We start from the raw sequence: 20,010 nt of genomic DNA, 5'->3' as shown, positions 1-20,010 counted from the left end.
GTGGCTTTCCGCAACGGACGGCATTCAACCCATTTCGTGAAACGGTCCTGCATCACCACTACGTAAGAATTTCCCTTCTTGGAACGGGGAAGTGGCCCAACCACATCTGTACAGACCTCTTGGAACGGTGCATCAGTCATTCTATGTGGTTGCATTTTTCCAGGCGTCTTCTGTTGTGGTACTTTGTACCTTTGACAGGATGGGCAGTTTCTTACGTATTTTGCGACATCTCTGAACATCCCTGGCCAGTAATAATTCCGGGCTAGCTGAGAGATGGTTTTGGAGATTCCCAGGTGACCAGCTAATTCAGAATCGTGATTTTCTTTCAGGACCTCCAGTCGTTGTTCGGTGGGTACACAGAGCTTCCATGGTTGTCCGGATCCAACTTCAGTGAAGTCGGAAGAGTCCCAGAAGTGACGATACAGTTTCCCATCCTCAACGGCGAAGTCAGGGAAATCTTCTGGGTCTCTTTGTACCTCTTGGAGCTTTTTGTTGTACCAACTGCAGCGAACTTCGACGTCGGCCAGGCATACGGAATCTACAGACGGTAACGGGTTTCGGGACAGACTGTCGGCTACTTTGTTCAGGGCACCTTTCCGGTATTGGACTTCAAAGTCGAATTGCTGAAGGAAAACGGCCCATCGAGCAATTCTTCCGGACGGTGACTTGATGGAATTCAGCCATTTCAGACTCATGTGGTCGGAAATTACGGTGAAATGAAATCCTTCCAGGTATGGTCGCAGTTTCTCTATCGAGAAAACGATGGCGAGACATTCCTTTTCGGACACGGAGTAATTTCTTTCGGCGGTGTTCAAGGTACGGCTGACATAGGCGATCACCTTTTCCTCTCCATCCAGAACTTGGGTCAGGGCTCCTCCAAGGCCTACGTCACTGGCGTCTGTTTGCAGGACGAACGGTTGATTAAAATCCGGACAGGCCAGTATCGGTGATTCGGTCAATTTTTGTTTCAGGAGGTCGAACGCTTTTTGTTGTTCCTCACCCCACTTCCAACGTGGTTTCTTCTTTAACAGGTGAGTCAACGGTGCAACGACATCGGAAAAGTTCTCTATAAAACGGCGGTACCAGCTAGCAACTCCCAGAAAACGGCGCAATTCACGGATGGTTTTCGGCGCTGGGAATGCTACGATAGAGGAAACTTTATCCGGGTCGGTACGGATTCCTTCGGAAGTAACGACATGTCCTAGGTATTTTAGGGATTTTCGCACAAAGTCACACTTTTCGGGGTTGAGACGAAGATTGGCTTCTCTCAACCGCCGGAATACTTCTCTTAAGTTCTCCAGGTGCTCCTCGAAAGTTTCCCCCAGGACAACTATGTCATCCAGGTAAGCGAACGCCTCCGGTTCCATTTCTGGGCCAATGACGGTGTCTAAGAATCTCTGGAATGTGGCTGGACTAGCGTGAAGACCAAACGGCATGACGGTGAACTGGAACAATCCCCTTCCTGGAACTGTGAAGGCAGTAATCGGACGGCTTTCCTTTGCTAACGGTATCTGCCAGTAGCCTTGTTTCAGATCCAGGGTGGAGATGTATTTGGCCTTACGCAGTTTGTCCAGAATCCCAGAAATGTACGGCAACGGGTATGCATCTTTTACAGACACTTGGTTGACGGCACGGAAGTCGATGCAAAAACGATATTTTCCGTCTTTCTTCCTGACCAATACTACCGGTGAACTCCACGGTGACTTGGAGGGTTCAATCACTCCCTCAGCCAGCATACGGTCTACTTCCTGATTGAAGATCTCCTGCATTTTCGGGTTTAGCGGTCGGTATCGTTGTTTGATCGGTTCGGTGCCCGGTTTCAGTTTGATCTTATGTTCAATCAGGTCGGTTGTACCATATAGGTCTTCAAACTTCTTCAATTCTTCTTTCAGAAATGCTTCTAGTTCCTGTTTCTGAGACTCCGTCAACTCCAATAGGTGTTCTTCGGCGGTGTGAACTTCTGCGGTAGTTTCGACAGGAGTCATCGGTTTCGAGATCAAACGGCCTTCCAGAAAGCACTCGGCGGTACTAAGATTTACGGAAAACTTGAAAGTCGACAGAACATCCATCCCCAGAATAATGTCAACCGGTAAGTTTGGTACCAGTAAGAATTTCAAATCAGGCAGTGTGTGACGGTGGTTTGTCCGTTCGCTATTACTGCGAAACTGTTGTGCATTGTTTGTCCTGTGATTCCTTTACTTTCACACTGATCGGATACGGCCTGACTGCAGAAACTCCTGGTCGCTCCGGTATCTATCAGTGCTCGGAAGTGTTTGCCGGCTATTCTGACCTCCACTAACGGACGGTTATCATTACAGGTAGTCGGTGCCAGTGGAGTCAAGATTCCGGGAGATGTGGTCGACTCCGCCTCCAATCTCCCCTTCAGTTTCCCGAACACGGACAGTCTCGTGAGAGAATGTTTTCCCTCTGGCATCGAGAACAGAAGATTTTCGGTGGCCTGCGACATTCTCGACGCATGTGGCCATATCCACCACATCGGAAACATTGTGTCTGGAAGGACACTCTCCTCCCTGAAGGTGGTTCGGTCCGGTCAGCGGGGCTATTTTCGGCTGGACGGCGGGGTGGCGGTGTTGCAGGTCTGGATCGACCTTCGGACCTGTCTCCAGAAGTCGGACGGTGTGATTCCTGTCGCTGGGCTATTGACTCTCTGGACTTGGGTGGCTCTGGACGGCTTTCCCTCGGCGGAGAAAGTCGTGTCTGGTTGGCTGGTGACGGCGGGACCGATTCCCTGTGATCGATTGTTTGGTGATCCTGCTTTCCGGTATCCATAGAAAAACTGGCTTGACATCGGTTCAGTTGACGGGGACTGTATGTCAGGTGAGGTTCCTCCACAAAACCTGGTTTGGAGGGTGGCCGGGTGTACTGGCTCATCTGCCACTGGACCAGTTCAAAAACTTTTCCTTTACGGAGAAGTTCATCATAAGTCTTGGTCTCCTGGAAGGCCAAGGCTTGCTGTAAGGGCGGGATCAACCTCTGTCGGATAAGCCGGATCTGCTCCACCTCGGATGGTTTTGCATAGGTGAGTTTCTGGAACAAGTTCTGCATCCGGGTAACATATAGAAGCAACTTTTCTTCAGGGCCTTGTGTTCGCCTTTTTATTTCCTCCAACAGATTCTCCTCGTAGTTAACTGGCAGAAATGCTTCTTTCAGTTGGTTGCTAAAATCCTCCCAGTCCTCGAAAGTACCTCTCCGGGGAATGAACCAATCCCTAGCATCCTTTCGTAATAACTCATACACTGATTCGAAAACTTGCTCCAGGGACACTTTACGAGATTCAGCCAGCCTCTCCACCTCTTCAAGAAATCCGGTTACACTACCAGTGCCATCAAAGGAGATGTTCCATTTGTGTACCGGAACAGTTGGTACTGTTGATCGAGACTCCGGTTCCGATCTGGCAGGTGTTGTGATAATTGGCCGGTCAGAATTCATCCACGGTGCAGGTAAGTGTGGAAAAGACACCCTTCGTGTGGAATTAACCCATCTACTTTGTGTCGGACCCTCAGGTGTTGTTGTCCCACAGTCCTGTGACTGTGTGAGAGGTATCGCTGGTAATTGTTGTAGTAATGCTCTACATGTCCGCCTTGTCTCATTCATGACTCGTTCTAATGTTGGATTCCTTATAGGTGTACCGGTACGTGAGACATTAACTACAGCAGGAGGATCGACACCATCTCCTAAGTCGATAAGTGATGGCTCAACCTTTGATAACCTCTCCGGTTGGATCGGTGACATCCCAGGTGAACTGGGCACCTCCTCATCCAAAAGGGACCTGTGATCTCGGTTGGATGTCTGCGGCTGTTCAGGATTACTCTTCCTACGCAGCTCCTCCAGTGTCTCCAACGCCTTATCTGTAGCTGCCTTCATTTGCTCAATCAATTGTAACTGTGTTGTGTCTGTGGTGACAATAAAGTTCAGCCTGCCTTGAATGTGTATTAATCTGGTGTAAATTCGCGAAAATTCGTTAGCCGCATTACCATGATTGAAGTTCTGAAGGGATTCCACCAAATCGGTTAGTTTATTTTGACAGATCTCAATCTCGGAGGCGGGATTCAATGAAAAATCAGAAATAATCGGTAAGTTTCAACAGTACAGGTCAAAAGAAAATAGAAAACAGGTAGATAGGTTATCAACAGGTAATAGGTGATTCCCTATTGAACCGATAGGTAAATCACACCTATTAAATTTTACCAATTGCGACAATAAATTTTCAATTTTTCAAAGTCCGGAAATTCACTCACCTTCAATGTGAAATTAAACCAGTTCAATTCAATAAATCAGAAATATGCAATTAGAAATTGGAAATAATCTTCACTGATATAACGGCGGAATAACAGTTCAGTTTTCAACAACTCAATACAGTAACCGGCAACAAGAATAATCACAAATTATTTTCAATGGGGTTCAACAGTAGGAAAATTTTCAAAATATAGTCCAATTCAATTCACAGTATAACAGTTCAATATGGAGTGGCAGGGAATAAAACACAGTTCAAGTTTATTTTTCACAGTTTTCCGTTCAAGGAATAGTTACTCACTGTTCTGAGGTTTTACTCACTGTTTCGGGAATTCACTCACTGTCCGGTTAATGTCTCTCACCTCAGTTGTTTCCTGGTAGATTCTGAACGGTCCCTGCTCGTTGCGCCATTTTTGTAACGGGGTTTTCCTCGGTGGACTCGAGCGCCAGCTATTCTTTAAGGGAGAATAGCAAACCTACCCTGGCAGCTACTAGCCGGAGACAGGATTCCTTTGTGTCTAGGGTGTTAGCGACGCACAATGATAGGCAGAATCAACGTTTACAACTTTTATTTGTCGATTCGAAAAAGGGGAACACAACTAGCACTATTACAAAATTCAGTGACTCGAAATCGGTGAGAATTACAGGGCAAAAACTAACGGAATAACATTGGATCCGATCTCAACGTTATACGGGGGTTAACGGAGTTGTTCGCCAGCCAGAACCTGAGACGTACACTTGACGGACAGATATTGGACTTCAGCCAGGTTAGGGGATAAAAGACAGCACAGAAATACGGGTACGTCACCCCAAAGTGTCTTCGGTACCCCCTGGGCGTCCGCACCTGCAGGGTACTTTAATGACAGTAGGGGTGAATTAGATAAGACGGGAAATTTCGGGAAAGGGTGAGCCACCCCAAAGTGTCCTCGGTACCCCCTGGGCGTCCGCACCTGCAGGGTACTTTAATGACAGTAGGGGTGGAACTCAGACTCGGGTATGAGAGACGGAAAAACTGAAGTTCCAATATTAAAAAAAATATAACGGCGTGTAGTCTTACCTTTGGCTTGGCCACTTGCACTCCCGAATTTCAAAAAAAAATCACCCAATGAGAAAAAAAAAACTAAAAGAAAATTTGTATTCGGAACGGTGAGACCCAAAACTCAAAAAAAAAGAAATCTTCTAGTGAAACTCGGCGGCGGAAGGTAAGGCGGTTAAGCGTAATTCGAATCTAGCAATTGAACACACTGAAAATAATTCGCAAGTTAATCTTAAGTGAAGTGGCCTGCGGGGGAACATCTGATTTTATACCCACAGGGGGGGTGCGGAAATCAGATGTGCCCGACAGTCGAAATTCGGTAATTTTGCGTCGATGAAAACGTCTTAATTTCGACTTATCTGTGCTAGCGAACAAAAAAAACTCGGTTATCTTCCAATTCAGGATGTTTTATACGGTGCGACATCGTTTTTAGGAAATAAAAACGGAATAAAAACGGTGCGGTATGTTTACAATTCCGAACGATGTCGGAATCCTGAATTGGAAATTCGAAAAGATTTCTCGGAAACTAATTCGAAACAAAATTATTTAAAAAAGGAAAACTAAAATAATTATTCTAAAATGAGGGAATAGGTTGGAAAACCCATTTTCTCATTACAAGGCTTCTGTACAACTGAATATAACTGATTTTTGCCAATTTTTGAGCAGTGTATGAGATTATTTGTTTTCTTTCGTGAAATTTGCGACAATGCCTGTATATATCGAACGCTGTGAGTTATGTGTAATACGCCATATTCGCGTATCAGTAAGTGCGAGGGCCGTAGGCCCGAGTTACGGGCGGAAGGCAAATCGCGAGGGCCGAAGGCCCGAGCTACGGACAAAAGGCGAATCTGTTCATGAAGGCGAATCTACCTACAAGGTGGATCTCCTGGATATACTGATCTGCCAAAAAAGGTTGATCTATTCATCTATCACTAAAGGTAGATCTATCAATAAAGGAAGATCTATGGGCTTACTAGTCTAGTAACAAATCTCGCAATTTCATCGACCTAGATGTTCGGTCTTGACGAATTATTAACTGACTCCATCTTTTTGGGAATTTTTCGAAGGTCAGCTTTCGAGATGCTTAAATCCCATAAAAATCATCGTAGATCAACAAGTAATACATACTTCAAAAAGCAGCTCTCATAGTTATAAATCTCGAAATTTCATCGACATAGGTGCAACCGTTTGGTCTTGACGAATTTTTAAGTGATCCCATCTTTTTTGGAAATTTTCGAAATCAACTTTTGACACGCGTATCTCCCAGAAAAATCGCAGATCCGAATATTATACATATACTAAAAAAGCAACTCTTCTAGTGACAAATCTCGAAATTTCATCGACGTAGATGCAACCGTTTGGTCTTGACGAATTTTTAAGTGACCCCATCTTTTTGGGAATTTTTCTAAGGTCAGCTTTCGAGATGCTTAACTCCCAGAAAAATCATCGCAGATCTACAAGTAATAAATACTTCAAAAAAGCAGCTCTCATAGTTATAAATCTCGAAATTTCATCGACGTAGTTGCAACCGTTTGGTCTTGACGAATTTTTAAGTGACGCCATCTTTTTTGGAAATTTTCGAAATCAACTTTTGACACGCGTATCCCTCAAAAAAATCATCGTAGAGTTGAAAGTGGTACATATTCTAGAAGAGCAACTCCTTTAGAACAACCTTTGAAACAATCGCGGTTTATTTGTTTGTTCAGACCACCCTGTATCCAAAAACACGCACCAAATACTCCACCAGAAAAAACTCAGTCGATTCGTATAATTCGCCAATCGAATTGCAACCTAACAATCTTTTTCCATACAGATCTATCAATCTATCGAACGTTCACCAGAACGCATTGGTAGAATTGGTGATAAAAATCGGTAGTCGTTAGGAAATTCATGCGTAGAATGTATTCGTATGTGTGTGATCGAATCAGGGCACGTCTTTTGACCTTAAGAACCTACTGTTAAAACATTTGCATGAGTCAAAGACTCACCCTGTATATTGGTAACACTCGCAAAAACTGTAATTAACGCAAGGGGTGGAAATACCAAGTATTAAATCTCTCATCAGCATTTCAGTATTTTGAAAATTGTTCATTTCTCTTCTTTCACATAAGATTCGGTGAAATCCTGAATTTTTCTTCCATTTAATGTGTCTTGTTTCGTTCAAAACCTTCCCGAGAGAACTTAAAAAATAAGTTATAAATAAAGTCAATGTACAGTTAACTTTCATTAGAATTGGGATTTTCAGGATGTGCATTAATTTTTTACGCAGTGTATTTTAACGATTTATTAACAGAAAAAAAGCATTCTTTAAATCGATATATACATTAATATAAACACATTTTAACTGTACTGACACGATTGAAAAACGAAGCACAACTGTACCAAGACACCCATTTACGTTCATTTATATACTCGTAGGAATGGCTAGGTACGTAATTTTTTTCTGAGAACCGTAAGATGACCACCGAAATTTCTGCCCCCTTTCAAAATCTCAAACTACCTGACAAATGACAGTTAATGTTTATTTGCCAATTGGGGATAACGACCCTGTAATAATTTTGGGATGGGACTTAACTTTTCGGTTAATTTGAATTGAGATTAGGAAGGGGGCAATAAGGAATGTTTTTCTTAAATTGAAATTATTCCGAGAATTTTTATCAGAAATATATTTATGGAACTGTTGTGCGAAACTGGGTATAACGGCCCTGTAATAATTTTGGGATGGGACTTAACTTTTCGGTTAATTTGAATTGAGATTAGGAAGGGGGCAATAAGGAATGTTTTTCTTAAATTGAAATTATTCCGAGAATTTTTATCAGAAATATATTTATGGAACTGTTGTGCGAAACTTTCTAAATGCACAGTGACATGCAAGGAGAGGGCATTTGTAATTAGGTATCCTGTATTTTTAACTTGATTGGATCCGTAATTTTATAAATATTGGGATTTTTGAAGGGATCAAACAGCGCAGTATCTGGATGGGGTTTTGACGTTGAACAAGCAAAAAACCCTGACTTTGCTCCTAACATTTTTACCCTGAAACGTTCTAACACACTTTGAAAAATATGAACCCTTAATTCTTATCGAAATGTTTCAATCCTTTTTTCCTTATTGTTATTCTTCCTTCAGGTCATCCTAAGTTGGTCGTATGAAATAATAATGAATATAAACACATTTTCGATAAGCTGCACTCGTGATAACCTACAAGGTATAACATTTTCCTCCGGTTAAAAATAGACGTCAAGGTAGCTTCCATCGAAAAGGAAACTCAAAGGCAGTATCGGCAGGCGACCAAGCTGATAACAGCCACAAATCTTCGGATATCCTCACAGAATTCAATCTCTCATCCGTTCCTTCCACTCCACCTTTCACTGTCTTGCTTCAAGACATCGTCAAAAACGGACGGACTCTACTTACCTTCACAAGGCCGGGCGATGTACGTTTCCACGAGATACATCTATTTGTTTGTCAGCAGCTAATTGTCGTATCCTCATATTGTGTGCGTTTACCTCTAAAACTCATATGATCCGTCGTGCCCGTTCGGAGTTATGGTCTTCGAGAAAGCTTTCTCGGATTTTCAGCCTGCCGGTGGTATGTGGCCATGTATGTAGTTAATGTGGTCGATTGGCACACGTTCGAAATTGGCGAAATGCCTTCCGACACCCTCGGTTTGACTGTCGGTACCGGTTTAGGGGTGAGTGTCCTCGCTGGTATCTTGTCCGGGGTCTATTTCATCATCGGATACAGGAGCAGGATTGGCAGAAAAAGGTAAATAAAATTGTATAGAATACGGAATCTTTAACTTGAACGGGAGTGGCAGTCGGCCGATTATTGTCACGTATACAATTTTATTTACCTTTTTTTGCCAATCCTGCTCCTGTATCCGATGATGAAACAGACCCCGGACAAGATACCAGCGAGGACACTCACTCGGTGAAATCCTGAATTTTTCTTCCATTTAATGTGTCTTGTTTCGTTCAAAACCTTCCCGAGAGAACTTAAAAAATAAGTTATAAATAAAGTCAATGTACAGTTAACTTTCATTAGAATTGGGATTTTCAGGATGTGCATTAATTTTTTACGCAGTGTATTTTAACGATGAATTTATTAACAGAAAAAAAGCATTCTTTAAATCGATATATACATTAATATAAACACAATTATTATTTACAATCCTCTCATATGGGACTTTGTTCGAATAATTGGTAAACCGATTGTGGTGAAATCCTTCCTTTCTGAATATATATCTTTAATTCTCCTGACTGTAAGCTCCCAGGTTTCCAAAACCTCGTCGAAGAAGGCTGATCGTGGTTCGCCAACCATCGCTGTAGAAGGATCAAGAGACGAGATAAGCGTCGGATACATATAAACTCGGCCACTCAGTATTTGGAAAGGTGTAAATGGGAATCTCCCATCAAATCTGACGGAGTTCTCGAAATGAATTAAATCCTTATGGAGACGATGCCACAGACATCTCAGCTCATCGTCAGAGTAGATATCCTGATGGATCTTCTCAGGAATAGGAATTCCATTCAGTGTATGGATGAAGGCGTATTTCATGATCAATAATTTCATTTTCGAATTTCCTCTCTTGATGGCCAGCTCGAACGGATTCAAATTCTGCTTGTTCAGCATATCCAATCTTGCCCCGTGTCGCAGAAGACAAGCTGCCATTGGCAGGTTCCCATAGGAGACTGCTTTGTGCAAAGGCGTCTCGCTGGCCATGTTTATCGCGTTTACGTCTATGCCACGTTCTGTGAGGATATATGTTGCTTCTTTGTAAATCTCCGGTTTCACATTCGTCAGCATCGCTAGGCAATGCAGACAATTGTTCAGTTTGAAATCGGTGTTGCTGGCATCGCTGGTGTTATCTAGAAGTAGCCTGATCAATTCAGGACTAGGCCATTTTTTAGCCATCAGCAGCAGCAGGGTGTTCCCCCTTATATCAATGGCATCTAAGTCGACGTTATATTTGAGAAGTTCTTCAATGCATTCTTTTCTCTTTTCACTGCTATCATTCACCATGTGGATAGGCTTGGAACCGTCGCATGTTTCTGCTTCAACATTTGCACCATTAGTCACCAGGGTTTCAACCAGATGGAAATGCCTAAATTGTATAGCCAGGTGGAGGGGGGTAACCTTTTTCGAGTCAGTGGCATTGACATTAGCTCCTTTTCGTAATAAAAACAGGACTTTCTCCAAATTTCCCGTTTCGACAGCCACATGAAGATCGGTTTTCTGAGGATCCTCAATATTTTCTTTTGGAATATTGATTGTCTGTAAAGAATTTAAGAGAAATTAGGCGATTGTTATGAAGTTAATACTTATATATCAGGTTTTGTGAACAACAAAAATTCAGTCGGTCTATACAGGATGAATCTGTGACTCTTACAAATATTTAAACAATATATTATCGAGGTGAAAAGAAACATTTTTTTATACCATTTTTTTCGATTCAGCCCTGATAAAAAGATATAGCCATTTTGAGTTTTCATAATGAGCCATAGAGAAACAAGATTCCCTTCAGAATAAAAGCAGAATCTTTGACACTACACATATATGGTTCTTTCAAATAGAATTGCAATCAGTCAAATCAGTTCATGGTACGTAATGGTCATAATGGAAAAACTGGAGATGTAGGTGATATTTTGTGTTTAAAAAAGATTCATCAAATAAATGATAAACTATATTGCGAAATTCATTTCATTCGATAAAACCTTTAGTGAGAGAAAATTTTTTTCATCAGCCTGTATCTTTTAAACCGAGCCGATTCGGAAAAAATGGTTCAGGAAAAAAATGTTTTTTTTGACCTCAAGAATATACTGTTAAAATGTTTGTACGAATCAAAGATTCCGCGTATACAAGAATTTTCAAGAATCATTGCAAATCTCTTTACAGAAAACTTTTATGCACTTACCATTTTGCGAGAATTGTGGTGTCTTGTTTTATTCTCTCTTCGCGACATATTTCAGGTTTTAAACACACTGTAGATTAAAAATTTTAACTGTACTGACACGATTGAAAAACGAAGCACAACTGTACAAAGACACCCATTTACGTTCATTTATATACTCGTAGGAATGGCTAGGTACGTAATTTTTTTCTGAGAACCGTAAGATGACCACCGAAATTTCTGCCCCCTTTCAAAATCTCAAACTACCTGACAAATGACAGTTAATGTTTATTTGCCAATTGGGGATAACGACCCTGTAATAATTTTGGGATGGGACTTAACTTTTCGGTTAATTTGAATTGAGATTAGGAAGGGGGCAATAAGGAATGTTTTTCTTAAATTGAAATTATTCCGAGAATTTTTATCAGAAATATATTTATGGAACTGTTGTGCGAAACTGGGTATAACGGCCCTGTAATAATTTTGGGATGGGACTTAACTTTTCGGTTAATTTGAATTGAGATTAGGAAGGGGGCAATAAGGAATGTTTTTCTTAAATTGAAATTATTCCGAGAATTTTTATCAGAAATATATTTATGGAACTGTTGTGCGAAACTGGGTATAACGGCCCTGTAATAATTTTGGGATGGGACTTAACTTTTCGGTTAATTTGAATTGAGATTAGGAAGGGGGCAATAAGGAATGTTTTTCTTAAATTGAAATTATTCCGAGAATTTTTATCAGAAATATATTTATGGAACTGTTGTGCGAAACTGGGTATAACGGCCCTGTAATAATTTTGGGATGGGACTTAACTTTTCGGTTAATTTGAATTGAGATTAGGAAGGGGGCAATAAGGAATGTTTTTCTTGAATTGAAATTATTCCGAGAATTTTTATCAGGAATATATTTATGGAACTGTTGTGCGAAACTGGGTATAACGGCCCTGTAATAATTTTGGGATGGGACTTAACTTTTCGGTTAATTTGAATTGAGATTAGGAAGGGGGCAATAAGGAATGTTTTTCTTAAATTGAAATTATTCCGAGAATTTTTATCAGAAATATATTTATGGAACCGTTGTGCGAAACTGGGTATAACGGCCCTGTAATAATTTTGGGATGGGACTTAACTTTTCGGTTAATTTGAATTGAGATTAGGAAGGGGGCAATAAGGAATGTTTTTCTTAAATTGAAATTATTCCGAGAATTTTTATCAGAAATATATTTATGGAACTGTTGTGCGAAACTTTCTAAATGCACAGTGACATGCAAGGAGAGGGCATTTGTAATTAGGTATCCTGTATTTTTAACTTGATTGGATCCGTAATTTTATAAATATTGGGATTTTTGAAGGGATCAAACAGCGCAGTATCTGGATGGGGTTTTGACTTTGAACAAGCAAAAAACCCTGACTTTGCTCCTAACATTTTTACCCTGAAACGTTCTAACACACTTTGAAAAATATGAACCCTTAATTCTTATCGAAATGTTTCAATCCTTTTTTCCTTATTGTTATTCTTCCTTCAGGTCATCCTAAGTTGGTCGTATGAAATAATAATGAATATAAACACATTTTCGATAAGCTGCACTCGTGATAACCTACAAGGTATAACATTTTCCTCCGGTTAAAAATAGACGTCAAGGTAGCTTCCATCGAAAAGGAAACTCAAAGGCAGTATCGGCAGGCGACCAAGCTGATAACAGCCACAAATCTTCGGATATCCTCACAGAATTCAATCTCTCATCCGTTCCTTCCACTCCACCTTTCACTGTCTTGCTTCAAGACATCGTCAAAAACGGACGGACTCTACTTACCTTCACAAGGCCGGGCGATGTACGTTTCCACGAGATACATCTATTTGTTTGTCAGCAGCTAATTGTCGTATCCTCATATTGTGTGCGTTTACCTCTAAAACTCATATGACCCGTCGTGCCCGTTCGGAGTTATGGTCTTCGAGAAAGCTTTCTCGGATTTTCAGCCTGCCGGTGGTATGTGGCCATGTATGTAGTTAATGTGGTCGATTGGCACACGTTCGAAATTGGCGAAATGCCTTCCGACACCCTCGGTTTGACTGTCGGTACCGGTTTAGGGGTGAGTGTCCTCGCTGGTATCTTGTCCGGGGTCTGTTTCATCATCGGATACAGGAGCAGGATTGGCAGAAAAAGGTAAATAAAATTGTATAGAATACGGAATCTTTAACTTGAACGGGAGTGGCAGTCGGCCGATTATTGTCACGTATACAATTTTATTTACCTTTTTTTGCCAATCCTGCTCCTGTATCCGATGATGAAACAGACCCTGGACAAGATACCAGCGAGGACACTCACTCGGTGAAATCCTGAATTTTTCTTCCATTTAATGTGTCTTGTTTCGTTCAAAACCTTCCCGAGAGAACTTAAAAAATAAGTTATAAATAAAGTCAATGTACAGTTAACTTTCATTAGAATTGGGATTTTCAGGATGTGCATTAATTTTTTACGCAGTGTATTTTAACGATGAATTTATTAACAGAAAAAAAGCATTCTTTAAATCGATATATACATTAATATAAACACAATTATTATTTACAATCCTCTCATATGGGACTTTGGTCGAATAATTGGTAAACCGATTGTGGTGAAATCCTTCCTTTCTGAATATATATCTTTAATTCTCCTGACTGTAAGCTCCCAGGTTTCCAAAACCTCGTCGAAGAAGGCTGATCGTGGTTCGCCAACCATCGCTGTAGAAGGATCAAGAGACGAGATAAGCGTCGGATACATATAAACTCGGCCACTCAGTATTTGGAAAGGTGTAAATGGGAATCTCCCATCAAATCTGACGGAGTTCTCGAAATGAATTAAATCCTTATCGAGACGATGCCACAGACATCTCAGCTCATCGTCAGAGTAGATATCCTGATGGATCTTCTCAGGAATAGGAATTCCATTCAGTGTATGGATGAAGGCGTATTTCATGATCAATAATTTCATTTTCGAATTTCCTCTCTTGATAGCCAGCTCGAACGGATTCAAATTCTGCTTGTTCAGCATGTCCAATCTTGCCCCATGTCGCAGAAGACAAGCTGCCATTGGCAGGTTCCCATAGGAGACTGCTTTGTGCAAAGGCGTCTCGCTGGCCATGTTTATCGCGTTTACGTCTATGCCACGTTCTGTGAGGATATATGTTGCTTCTTTGTAAATCTCCGGTTTCACATTCGTCAGCATCGCTAGGCAATGCAGACAATTGTTCAGTTTGAAATCGGTGTTGCTGGCATCGCTGGTGTTATCTAGAAGTAGCCTGATCAATTCAGGACTAGGCCATTTTTTAGCCATCAGCAGCAGCAGGGCGTTCCCCCTTATATCAATGGCATCTAAGTTGACGTTATATTTGAGAAGTTCTTCAATGCATTCTTTTCTCTTTTCACTGCTATCATTCACCATGTGGATAGGCTTGGAACTGTCGCATGTTTCTGCTTCAACATTGGCACCATTAGTCACCAGGGTTTCAACCAGATGGAGATGCCTAAATTGTATAGCCAGGTGGAGGGGGGTAACCTTTTTCGAGTCAGTGGCATTGACATTAGCTCCTTCTCGTAATAAAAACAGGACTTTCTCCAAATTTCCCGTTTCGACAGCCACATGAAGATCGGTTTTCTGAGGATCCTCAATATTTTCTTTTGGAATATTGATGGTCTGTAAAGAATTTAAGAGAAATAAGGCGATTGTTATGAAGTTAATACTTATATATCAGGTTTTGTGAACAACAAAAATTCAGTCGGTCTATACAGGATGAATCTGTGACTCTTACAAATATTTAAACAATATATTATCGAGGTGAAAAGAAACATTTTTTTATACCATTTTTTTCGATTCAGCCCTGATAAAAAGATATAGCCATTTTGAGTTTTCATAATAAGCCATAGAGAAACAAGATTCCCTTCAGAATAAAAGCAGAATCTTTGACACTACACATATATGGTTCTTTCAAACAGAATTGCAATCAGTCAAATCAGTTCATGGTAAGTAATGGTCATAATGGAAAAACTGGAGATGTAGGTGATATTTTGTGTTTAAAAAAGATTCATCAAATAAATGATAAACTATATTGCGAAATTCATTTCATTCGATAAAACCTTTAGTGAGAGAAAATTTTTTTCATCAGCGTGTATCTTTTAAACCGAGCCGATTCGGAAAAAATGGTTCAGGAAAAAAATGTTTTTTTTTGACCTCAAGAATATACTGTTAAAATGTTTGTACGAATCAAAGATTCCGCGTATACAAGAATTTTCAAGAATCATTGCAAATCTCTTTACAGAAAACTTTTATGCACTTACCATTTTGCGAGAATTGTGGTGTCTTGTTTTATTCTCTCTTCGCGACATATTTCAGGTTTTAAACACACTGTAGATTAAAAATTTTAACTGTACTGACACGATTGAAAAACGAAGCACAACTGTACAAAGACACCCATTTACGTTCATTTATATGTATACTCGTAGGAATGGCTAGGTACGTAATTTTTTTCTGAGAACCGTAAGATGACCACCGAAATTTCTGCCCCCTTTCAAAATCTCAAACTACCTGACAAATGACAGTTAATGTTTATTTGCCAATTGGGGATAACGACCCTGTAATAATTTTGGGATGGGACTTAACTTTTCGGTTAATTTGAATTGAGATTAGGAAGGGGGCATTAAAGAATGTTTTTCTTGAATTGAAATTATTCCGAGAATTTTTATCACAAATATATTTATGGAACTGTTGTGCGAAACTGGGTATAACGGCCCTGTAATAATTTTGGGATGGGACTTAACTTTTCGGTTAATTTGAATTGAGATTAGGAAGGGGGCATTAAGGAATGTTTTTCTTGAATTGAAATTATTCCGAGAATTTTTATCAGGAATATATTTATGGAACTGTTGTGCGAAACTGGGTATAACGGCCCTGTAATAATTTTGGGATGGGACTTAACTTTTCGGTTAATTTGAATTGAGATTAGGAAGGGGGCAATAAGGAATGTTTTTCTTGAATTGAAATTATTCCGAGAATTTTTATCAGAAATATATTTATGGAACTGTTGTGCGAAACTGGGTATAACGGCCCTGTAATAATTTTGGGATGGGACTTAACTTTTCGGTTAATTTGAATTGAGATTAGGAAGGGGGCTTTAAGGAATGTTTTTCTTGAATTGAAATTATTCCGAGAATTTTTATCAGGAATATATTTATGGAACTGTTGTGCGAAACTGGGTATAACGGCCCTGTAATAATTTTGGGATGGGACTTAACTTTTCGGTTAATTTGAATTGAGATTAGGAAGGGGGCAATAAGGAATGTTTTTCTTAAATTGAAATTATTCCGAGAATTTTTATCAGAAATATATTTATGGAACTGTTGTGCGAAACTGGGTATAACGGCCTGTAATAATTTTGGGATGGGACTTAACTTTTCGGTTAATTTGAATTGAGATTAGGAAGGGGGCAATAAGGAATGTTTTTCTTAAATTGAAATTATTCCGAGAATTTTTATCAGAAATATATTTATGGAACCGTTGTGCGAAACTGGGTATAACGGCCCTGTAATAATTTTGGGATGGGACTTAACTTTTCGGTTAATTTGAATTGAGATTAGGAAGGGGGCAATAAGGAATGTTTTTCTTAAATTGAAATTATTCCGAGAATTTTTATCAGAAATATATTTATGGAACTGTTGTGCGAAACTGGGTATAACGGCCCTGTAATAATTTTGGGATGGGACTTAACTTTTCGGTTAATTTGAATTGAGATTAGGAAGGGGGCAATAAGGAATGTTTTTCTTAAATTGAAATTATTCCGAGAATTTTTATCAGAAATATATTTATGGAACTGTTGTGCGAAACTGGGTATAACGGCCCTGTAATAATTTTGGGATGGGACTTAACTTTTCGGTTAATTTGAATTGAGATTAGGAAGGGGGCAATAAGGAATGTTTTTCTTAAATTGAAATTATTCCGAGAATTTTTATCAGAAATATATTTATGGAACTGTTGTGCGAAACTGGTTATAACGGCCCTGTAATAATTTTGGGATGGGACTTAACTTTTCGGTTAATTTGAATTGAGATTAGGAAGGGGGCATTAAGGAATGTTTTTCTTGAATTGAAATTATTCCGAGAATTTTTATCAGGAATATATTTATGGAACTGTTGTGCGAAACTGGGTATAACGGCCCTGTAATAATTTTGGGATGGGACTTAACTTTTCGGTTAATTTGAATTGAGATTAGGAAGGGGGCAATAAGGAATGTTTTTCTTAAATTGAAATTATTCCGAGAATTTTTATCAGAAATATATTTATGGAACCGTTGTGCGAAACTGGGTATAACGGCCCTGTAATAATTTTGGGATGGGACTTAACTTTTCGGTTAATTTGAATTGAGATTAGGAAGGGGGCAATAAGGAATGTTTTTCTTAAATTGAAATTATTCCGAGAATTTTTATCAGAAATATATTTATGGAACTGTTGTGCGAAACTGGGTATAACGGCCCTGTAATAATTATGGGATGGGACTTAACTTTTCGGTTAATTTGAATTGAGATTAGGAAGGGGGCAATAAGGAATGTTTCTCTTAAATTGAAATTATTCCGAGAATTTTTATCAGAAATATATTTATGGAACTGTTGTGCGAAACTGGGTATAACGGCCCTGTAATAATTATGGGATGGGACTTAACTTTTCGGTTAATTTGAATTGAGATTAGGAAGGGGGCAATAAGGAATGTTTTTCTTGAATTGAAATTATTCCGAGAATTTTTATCAGAAATATATTTATGGAACTGTTGTGCGAAACTGGGTATAACGGCCCTGTAATAATTTTGGGATGGGACTTAACTTTTCGGTTAATTTGAATTGAGATTAGGAAGGGGGCAATAAGGAATGTTTTTCTTAAATTGAAATTATTCCGAGAATTTTTATCAGAAATATATTTATGGAACTGTTGTGCGAAACTGGGTATAACGGCCCTGTAATAATTATGGGATGGGACTTAACTTTTCGGTTAATTTGAATTGAGATTAGGAAGGGGGCAATAAGGAATGTTTCTCTTAAATTGAAATTATTCCGAGAATTTTTATCAGAAATATATTTATGGAACTGTTGTGCGAAACTGGGTATAACGGCCCTGTAATAATTTTGGGATGGGACTTAACTTTTCGGTTAATTTGAATTGAGATTAGGAAGGGGGCAATAAGGAATGTTTTTCTTAAATTGAAATTATTCCGAGAATTTTTATCAGAAATATATTTATGGAACTGTTGTGCGAAACTGGGTATAACGGCCCTGTAATAATTTTGGGATGGGACTTAACTTTTCGGTTAATTTGAATTGAGATTAGGAAGGGGGCATTAAGGAATGTTTTTCTTGAATTGAAATTATTCCGAGAATTTTTATCAGGAATATATTTATGGAACTGTTGTGCGAAACTGGGTATAACGGCCTGTAATAATTTTGGGATGGGACTTAACTTTTCGGTTAATTTGAATTGAGATTAGGAAGGGGGCAATAAGGAATGTTTTTCTTAAATTGAAATTATTCCGAGAATTTTTATCAGAAATATATTTATGGAACCGTTGTGCGAAACTGGGTATAACGGCCCTGTAATAATTTTGGGATGGGACTTAACTTTTCGGTTAATTTGAATTGAGATTAGGAAGGGGGCAATAAGGAATGTTTTTCTCAAATTGAAATTATTCCGAGAATTTTTATCAGAAATATATTTATGGAACTGTTGTGCGAAACTTTCTAAATGCACAGTGACATGCAAGGAGAGGGCATTTGTAATTAGGTATCCTGTATTTTTAACTTGATTGGATCCGTAATTTTATAAATATTGGGATTTTTGAAGGGATCAAACAGCGCAGTATCTGGATGGGGTTTTGACTTTGAACAAGCAAAAAACCCTGACTTTGCTCCTAACATTTTTACCCTGAAACGTTCTAACACACTTTGAAAAATATGAACCCTTAATTCTTATCGAAATGTTTCAATCCTTTTTTCCTTATTGTTATTCTTCCTTCAGGTCATCGTAAGTTGGTCGTATGAAATAATAATGAATATAAACACATTTTCGATAAGCTGCACTCGTGATAACCTACAAGGTATAACATTTTCCTCCGGTTAAAAATAGACGTCAAGGTAGCTTCCATCGAAAAGGAAACTCAAAGGCAGTATCGGCAGGCGACCAAGCTGATAACAGCCACAAATCTTCGGATATCCTCACAGAATTCAATCTCTCATCCGTTCCTTCCACTCCACCTTTCACTGTCTTGCTTCAAGACATCGTCAAAAACGGACGGACTCTACTTACCTTCACAAGGCCGGGCGATGTACGTTTCCACGAGATACATCTATTTGTTTGTCAGCAGCTAATTGTCGTATCCTCATATTGTGTGCGTTTACCTCTAAAACTCATATGACCCGTCGTGCCCGTTCGGAGTTATGGTCTTCGAGAAAGCTTTCTCGGATTTTCAGCCTGCCGGTGGTATGTGGCCATGTATGTAGTTAATGTGGTCGATTGGCACACGTTCGAAATTGGCGAAATGCCTTCCGACACCCTCGGTTTGACTGTCGGTACCGGTTTAGGGGTGAGTGTCCTCGCTGGTATCTTGTCCGGGGTCTGTTTCATCATCGGATACAGGAGCAGGATTGGCAGAAAAAGGTAAATAAAATTGTATAGAATACGGAATCTTTAACTTGAACGGGAGTGGCAGTCGGCCGATTATTGTCACGTATACAATTTTATTTACCTTTTTTTGCCAATCCTGCTCCTGTATCCGATGATGAAACAGACCCCGGACAAGATACCAGCGAG

This window comes from Coccinella septempunctata, chromosome 8, assembly GCF_907165205.1.
Source record: "Coccinella septempunctata chromosome 8, icCocSept1.1, whole genome shotgun sequence".
NCBI classification, from domain to species: domain Eukaryota; kingdom Metazoa; phylum Arthropoda; class Insecta; order Coleoptera; family Coccinellidae; genus Coccinella; species Coccinella septempunctata.
The sequence above is the reverse complement of the archived record's forward strand: the minus strand, read 5'-3'. Positions refer to the sequence as shown.